At 38.7% G+C, this 8,432-nt stretch overlaps 1 pseudogene; it reads right to left on the bottom strand.

The window, feature by feature from the left end:
- Positions 1–6,880: 6,880 nt before the first annotated feature.
- On the bottom strand, positions 6,881–7,997 carry LOC102024469 (annotated as a pseudogene).
- Between the last annotated feature and the right edge of the window lie 435 nt (positions 7,998–8,432).

The raw sequence follows: 8,432 nt of genomic DNA, 5'->3' as shown, positions 1-8,432 counted from the left end.
AGGCAGGAAATATAGTGAAGAAATAATTTCCAAATATTTTCCAAATTTGCTGAAATCTATAAACCTAGAGATATGAAAGCTCAATAAACCACAAGACAAAATAAGTATACAGCAAACTCTTAACAGGCCATATCCTAATGAAATTGGTGAAACCCACTGAAAAATAGAAAATTTTAAAAGGAGAGAGGACTAAAGAATAGTATACACAGAGGGATAAAGAGGCTTTGTTGATTTCTCTTCAGAAACAATGTAAACCAAAAGTCAATGGAATGGCCAGGCACGGTGACACACGCCTACAATCCCAACACACAGAGGCTGGGGCAGGAAGATCGCTGCGAGTTTGAGACCAGTCTGGGCTACATAGTGAGTTCAGGGCTAGCCTGTACTACAAAGCGAGACACTGTCTAAAAATAAATAAATAAATAAAAATTTTAAAAAGTCAGTGGAGTGGCATCTTTAAGTTGCTGAAAGGAAATGGCAGTTGGCCAACCTAGGCTACCATGTCCAGTGAAAATATCCCTTATAAATGAAGACTGAAATAAATAGATTTTCACATAAACAAAAGCAAAGAGAATTACCAGCAAATTTGCACTTCACTAAATGGCAAAAGAATTTCTTAGGTAAGGGGCTGGGGATTTAGCTCAATGGCACAGCACCTGCCTGGCAAGCACAAGGTCATAAGTTCAATTCCTGGTACCAGAAGAAAAAAAAAAAAAAAAAGAATTTCTTAGGTAGAAGGAAAATGGACCAGATAGAACCTCAGGTTTACATAAGAATGATGAGTCTGAGAAGTTGTAAATATGAAACATCTTTTTAAATATTTTAATCTATTTAAAGTTATTTAAAGTAAAAGTAAACATGATATATTATGGATTTTATAATATATACAGAATTAAAATGTATGGCATTCGAGGATATGGCATTAAAGGATCAGAGAGGACAAATGGAAGTATACTGGCATAAAATTATTATAGTATATGTGAAGTGTATAATATCATTTGAAGATAAATTGTACTAAGTTAAAAGTACATATTTCAAGACCTAGAACAACCACTAAGACATAAAATATAGAATTTTAGCTAGTTAAGCAATAGTAAAGGTAAAGTAGCATCAGAAGGAGTGTTCAATTATTCTAAAAGCAGTCAAGAAAAAAGTGGTAAAGAAACTACAGGTTGGCTGGTCATGGTGGCACATGCCTGTAATCCCAGCACTCAGGAAGTGGAGGCAGGAGATTTACCACAAGTCTGAGGCTGGCCTGGACTACACACTGAGACCCTGTCTCGAAAGAAAGGAAGAAAGGAAGAAAGAAAGGAAGAAAGGAAGAAAGGAAGAAAGGAAGAAAGAAAGGAAGGAAGGAAGAAAGAAAGAAAGAAAGAAAGAAAGAAAGAAAGAAAGAAAGAAGAAAGAAAGAAAAAGATCAGCAAAAAAAATATGGTAGATTTACACTTAACTTTCTTGGCAGTTATATTAAATGTAAATAGTCTTATCCTGATTAAAAGGCAAAGATTATCATAGTAGTTTTTAAAAGAACGTGTAAATACTTTCCATTAAGAAAAAACAGCTAGGGGGCTGGGGATTTAGCTCAGCGGCAAAAGCGCCTGCCTGGCAAGCGCAAGGTCGTGAGTTCGGTTCCCGGTACCGGAGAAAAACCAAAAAAAAAAAAAAAAAAAAAAAAAAAAAAAAGAAAAAACAGCTAGGGGCTGGGGATTTAGCTCAGCGTTACAGCACCTGTCCGGCAAGCACAAGGTCGTGAGTGTGATTCCCGGTACGGGGGTGCGTGGGTAACAGCTAAAATACAGATATAAATTGTCTAAAAGAAAAAGGATGGAAAGAGGTGCACCACACAATGATCACAGAACATAGAGTGGTGGGCAGTATTTCTCAGAAAACAGATTTCAGGATTAAAATTACTATCCGTATAAAAGGTGACATTGCAAAATGTAAGTTAATTCAGCCAAACGTGACAATTCTAGATGAGTGTGCAGTTAATAACAGAGAATTAAAATACATATAAAGTCCCACCAAATGGAAAGGAAAAATAGATGAATGCACATATAGTTGATATTTTCAATAAACTCCTCCTCCAGTGATTAATAGAACAAGTGAACAGAAAAACAGTAAAGTTACAAACAACACAAAGAACCCACCATGTTTGACATCACCTTGGGCCAACACCACGAAGGCTATCACCGTCCTAAGGGAAAGGGAAAAAATACTACTTCTATTTTGTACACTGTCTCTGTATCAGCCACAAAATGAATTATTATTAAATCACAGCTTTCAGCTACTTTCCCCAAACCATGACTATCTTTTCCCAACTTGGAAAAAAAAGTCTTGGAAAAATCTGTACTGCGCTTACTTATTGTGATAAGATCTTCAGGACTGGTAAGTGAGTCATCTGTAATTTGAAAAGCAATGAATTTAAAATCAGAAGACACTGATTATCAGCTCCATGACCTCGGGCAAGTCACTTGTCTGAGCCTCAAATTCTTTGTGTGTAAACCAGAGAAAGCAATAACGGATGAAGGAATTTATAAGGAAACAGAAGTGGAAGCGGCTTGTAAAGTGAAAAATAGTACAGAAAACCGAGAGAAATGTTCATGTGTACAGGGGAGGAACATTTTTTAAATGGACTTGATAACACATGAATTGAAAATTTCAGTGGCAATATCTGATCATTCATTTTGCTTATTTGGGGTCTGGTTTTGTTTTTATTAGTACATGTTTGCAGTATATAATGATTATATTCTCATATGGGTAGTTGGTACACATACGTAAGACATTTTAGTTCTTTTTATACCCCCTCTACTCCTCTCCCTTCCTCACTCCCCATTCCCTCCATCTCTTAGACATTTTGCTTATTTGAATGATGACTTACACGATATCTTTCACTTCTAAATAAGAAGTTTGATATAAAAATTTATTTTCTTGGGGTAAAGTTTAGAGGGACTATGGGATCTTTAAGTTGCCAGCCCTGGCCCTGTTGCCTACAGGGTGTTGGCAGCTGAGGCTGGTATTCCATAAAAAGAAGCTTCTAGAAGTTTGTGTGTGCCCTGTAACACTATGCATCAAACCTTTAAAAGGCACATCCCTTCATCTAGCAATTGCACTTTCATAATTTCATCTCATAAGTGAATATTCATCTAGCACTGTTTTAAATAATGGAAACTTGGAAGCAACCAATTTAATAAGTATGGTTGCTTAATAAAATACCCTATGACTATTAAAAAACTATTTTGTAAAAAACTAGTTTGTTATTAATCTGAGAAAAAGAAGCATAAAAAGCAGAGTTTAACGAAGAAGCTACAAAAATTGAATTGTCCCATGATCCAGCAGTTCCACCTCTGAGTTCATAGCCCCGAAAATGGAAAGGGCAGTGAGGAAGCGATAATTTATACGTCTATGTTCCCAGCAGCATTATCCATAGCCCAAAGGTGGAAGAAACCCAGGAGTACACCAATGGATGAATGGATAAAAAAAAAAAAATGTGTTTCTATGTATAATGTCATATTATTCAGTCTTAAGGAAATTCTGACACCTGCTACAGTACAATATGAATGGACCTTGAGAAAATTAAATGAAATAAGCCAGCCACAGGAAGATAAATATTGCCTGATTCTACTTGTATGAGGCACCTGGAGAAATCAGATTTCTAGAGACAATACAATACTGGCTGCCAGAGGGTGGGGAAATTAAGGGGTAGAGGATTTCAGTTTTATAAAATGAAAAGAGTTCTGGAGATCAGATGCTTAACAACATGTAAGTACTTAACATTTATGAACTGGATGCTTAAAAGTGCTTAGGATGGTAAATTTTATGTTGTGTATTTTATCATAGTTAAAAGTTGTTTAAATATTTTTTAAAAGCAAGAGATGGGAGATGAGTGTCTTAGAGCTCCCTCCCAAACCTTTGTGTATGCCCAGAGATTATGGCGTACATGAGAGCCAAGTGCATTCTGGGAACTGCACCTGTGATTGTATATGGCTAAATGGGCCAGACAATACAGGACCTTATCTACTATGCTAAAGAAATTGGACTTTCTCCAGAAAAGCAGTGTGGAATTGATTTGTCCATTGAGTTGAGGACAGAATATTGACAGAATGACTCAGATTTGCTGATTCTCAGCTTAGCAGATGCATTTTATGTGCATATATTGTATGTTTAATAATCACTTTAAATGGAGAAACATATATATAAAACACAAATTTAATAATGTTTAACTCATGAACTGAACTGCAGCACACACGTTCCAAGGAATTAATATCATTCATACAGACCTGTAATTTTCTGTCATAATGTGCTGAGCAGAACAATAAATGTAAATTCTCCAAGAAAGAGAGTCTACAAAATAACATACGTGATACTATTTTTATAAGAAAATGTATATGCATGGAAAATACTAGAAATATCTACAACAAATGTTAGTTGGCAGTTATCTTTAGGTTATGTGATTTTGGTTATTTTTTTTCTATTTTATAATGTTTCTTCACTGAGCACATAAACTAGAAGAAAATGTTATTAAGGAAAAAGTAATACTTGGGTTAACTCCATTTCAAAATGGCAAATTTTGAAAGAATACTTTGATAACTGTGTCAATCTTTTCTCTTGAGTCGAGGAACTAAGAATTCCCTTGTCAGATCTCCTGGGTCTGCAGAAGGAGCTGGGAGTTAGCGAGCAGCTGTTAACCCAGGGAGACCCCCAGCCCTGGTGCCCCCTCTTCTCTTCCTCTCTGTGCCATCCATCCCTTTCAGTCTCCTGCCCAATTAGGCTGTCTAGAATCTAACACTTGCTTGATGGATCACTCCCAAAATAGCCTGATGTCAAGATATTTAAGTATTCTGGGAACAAAGTATGCTGGGAACTCCAGTTTCTCATGAATGGGGCTGTCTTGGAGACTTAAATTCAGCTTAGTACTCACTGCCTTATGAAATGAGATCATTTTGGAGAGGCTCAGGAGGAAGTAATGAAAAGGGGGGAAAGAAAACAGAAAAATCTAAAACCCTAAATCTGTAAGGTTGGGAAGTGCCCTGGCTGTATCTGGCTTTCCTCCGAATGGCACAGGCCACATCACTGCCTTTCATGCTCCCCAGACAGGAATCATGTTCTCAACTTTCTTCTTTTGACTAATTTATCCATCAGGGGTTAGCCCAGGCTTTGCTTTATTATTAAATATCCAATTTACTTACATTATCTGTTTCTATTGACTTCCTTCATTTAATCATAAACTTGCTGAGAGCAAAGCTCATGTGTGAATAACCGGTATTAAATATTGCTTGAGAGGAACCGAACTGATTGAAGAGTCAATGCTTTCTTGTTTCTGATACACACATACATTTCTTACTTGAAGGTGAGAAACCTTCCCTAAGAACTGAGCTTGGGACACTGACTGGCTTCAGGAGCCTTGGTGACTCGGGCCCTCCTAGAGTGACCAAGGGCACTGTCCATCAGCAGAATACCCAGCTGTGGCTTGTACAGGCCTTGGGACAGGTGGCATTTTCTTATTGGGGAAGGATGAACACAAGTCTCCTATGCCAGTGCCAGCCTAGACTGGTTAAAGTTGTTGGTATTTTTGCAGCACAAGCCACCAGCCTAATCGATTCTCTGAGATAATCTTTTACATTAAAGAAGACTATAGACAAGAATTTCAAAGCAATCATTGAGAATGATGGATTTGGGGTAAGAACTTCCTTTCTTCCTGGATTGCTCCTGAACAGCTTTCTTTCCACGACTAAGTATAGGGCATTCAATGAGAGTCTATGCTCAGATCCCAGATCCAGCACACATACAATTTTCCTGACCATGCCAACCGGTTATGCTTTGGAGAATGTAGATCTACTAGCCCTCAGAAACCTGGTTGTGTTCTGCAAGTGATCCTAGCCTTAAAAGGACTGTGTAGCTGGGTAAGATGGTGCATGCCTGTAAACCCCAGCTCTCTAGGAGTGGAGATAGGGGATCATACCCTAGGCAAGCTAGCAACCTAGCAAGATGCTGACTCAAAATTTAAGATATATATTTTTTATTTTCTAAATATTTCCTTTTATTCTCTAACAAGAACTGGAAAAAGGACATGATTCTTTTAGAAAGAAGTGACTCAATTCAGATTGTTACTTTATATTTAAGTATCATTTTTAAAGTGGACATAAAGCATGTGATCCTTGTTTGCCTGTCACTATGCCAGCTACATAGCTAAGAGTTCAGATCTTAATTACACAACACTTTCTCTGTTACCAGAAGCTAAGACTGCTCGGCAACAAATAGGTCAGGTAGAATACTCAGACAGCCAGCAATCGATGCAGCGGACATGGACCACATAGTGGACCATTACACATGGGAGCAAGGTAGTTAACAAAGTTTGTTGCCTGCTATATATTCTGTAATACAAATACTACAGATTTTTAATGCACCGTTTTCACCAAAACTTCTCGGTGCCATGTTGTCAATCTGTTCTTTAGTGAATCCTCTGGGTTGGTCATCATCATCTTCATTTAAAAGGAGAAACCAATCCAGACTAAGAAAGGATAAATTGCCACTTTCAACAAATATGATTGGGGTCCTACATCAGTACTCTTACCTGGAACCTGATGATGAGCTTCCTTCATTACCGCCTTTAAGCAACTCTGAGCTAGTTTCTGAACTTGCACCACTGGAGCTGGAACTCGAACTAAAACCAGAACTGCTACCACCATTCTGTGGCTCTCCCCTTTCCGTATTTCCACTTGAGATGGAGCCACTAGGTCCTGAATCGCTATCATTGTGCATAAAGTAGCTTACCTCACCAAAACCTGTTATTATTTGTCCTGATGTGGTCTGAATTGCAACAGATATGTTCTCACAAACCAGTATTTAAGATTTTACGAATGAGAACCTGAAGCTTCTGACATCAGTTTTCATACATGCCTGCTCAGAACATGAAAACGTATGTCTAAAACCTTGTTCACTTTCATAAATGGCATCTGAGACCTCAACTGAGTTCCGCTAGCTCTGCTATCTTCAGTATTCTGCAGAATGAAGTCTTCTGTCTTGAAAATCAAGGGCAATGGCTGGAGGTCTCTGTCTTGACCTGTGTCTGAAGAACCTGCTCCTTGAGAGGCATTTCTTGTTCCAGAAGCTGAAAAAAAAAAACAAAAAACCTCTACTTAGTAGTTCAGGCCCAGTTATTTTCTGTCTCAACGGCACATGGTGCCGGATGCTAGAACTTCCTTCTTCATTTAAGAGGAGCAGCTCATGTTCTGAGCAGGCACGTATGAGAACTGTTTACTAAAGGGCGCTCAAAGTTTAGTGATGAGATACCGTGATGAGATCTTGGTGGAATTTCACTCATTGGATGAGGAGGTGACCTACTTGTTTCAGCTCTGGTTCTGGTTCTGTGATAGTCTAGGCTCCTGCTTCTTGCCTTCTGCTGATCTCTAGTAGGTGGAATTTCTCCAGTTAATGTTTCAGTTGTATTTCATTTTGACCTAGATGGACTTGCAGATATTGATTCAGATGGTGGATTTTCCACTTGCCTTTGGCTATTATTCTCTGTAATTTTTCCACTAGAACATCTTGAAGATTGCTCATTTTCTTTCTCTGGGTTTTGGCTTTTTGGTTAATGTTTATCTTATCTCTAAATGAAATCTGAAATCCCTACTGTTTGATTTGTCCGGCTGTCTGGTCTCCAAGATCGGTTTTCTCTTGGTGCACTTCTTTTCCTATTTCCAGTTTGCCAGCCCCTTGAGATGCATCATCTGAAGAGTCTCTACCTGCTTTACTCCCCTCCAAGTTTTGTGGTGGCAGACCTTCTTTAATTTGCTGTCATCTTCTTAGTGACTTTCCTCAGTACTTTCACCTGGGGTGCCTAGCAAATCGTTATCTCTCATAGGTCTGTAAACTTCTTCACTCAACATATTTACAAATTGACAGAAAGTTCTTTTCCGATCCAGTCAGTCCATCTGACTTCTCTGCTGTGCTGCAGACAGATCGCCACTTCCTTTTTCATTGGAATCTGAGTTCTCCATCTTGATGAACAAGTGGAAAATTATCTGACTGTTACAACACAGTATTAAAAGCTGGTAAGCTGGATTTTAGTTTTCTTCATACTCTGGTTGGGTTTTAGGCTCAGGATCTGACTCAGCTAGTTGGGCCATCACCTCTGAGATTCTTCTGTGTCTCTCCTTCCGCTACTGGCTGAGACCCCCACTACCCCAGTGTCTACGCTAACATTGCTCAGGCAGCCATTGGCTTCCCCACTGTTACCAAGCAGTGGGAGGCAACAATGATAATTGTTAAAGTGGCTGGGGATACAGATCAGTATAAAATCCCTGGGTTCAATCCCAGTACTACGAAAGAGAGACAGACACAGACACAGAAGGATAGGGGAGGGGACCTTAGAGTCAGTCTGGCTTGAACATGCCCTTGACCTCAACCTGATCTGAGCTTCCCGGCACTTTGGA

The sequence above is a fragment of the Chinchilla lanigera genome, unplaced genomic scaffold, assembly GCF_000276665.1.
Source record: "Chinchilla lanigera isolate Chin_1 unplaced genomic scaffold, ChiLan1.0 scaffold00019, whole genome shotgun sequence".
NCBI classification, from domain to species: domain Eukaryota; kingdom Metazoa; phylum Chordata; class Mammalia; order Rodentia; family Chinchillidae; genus Chinchilla; species Chinchilla lanigera.
Note: the sequence above shows the minus strand (reverse complement) of the source record. Positions and strands in the feature narration are given on the sequence as shown.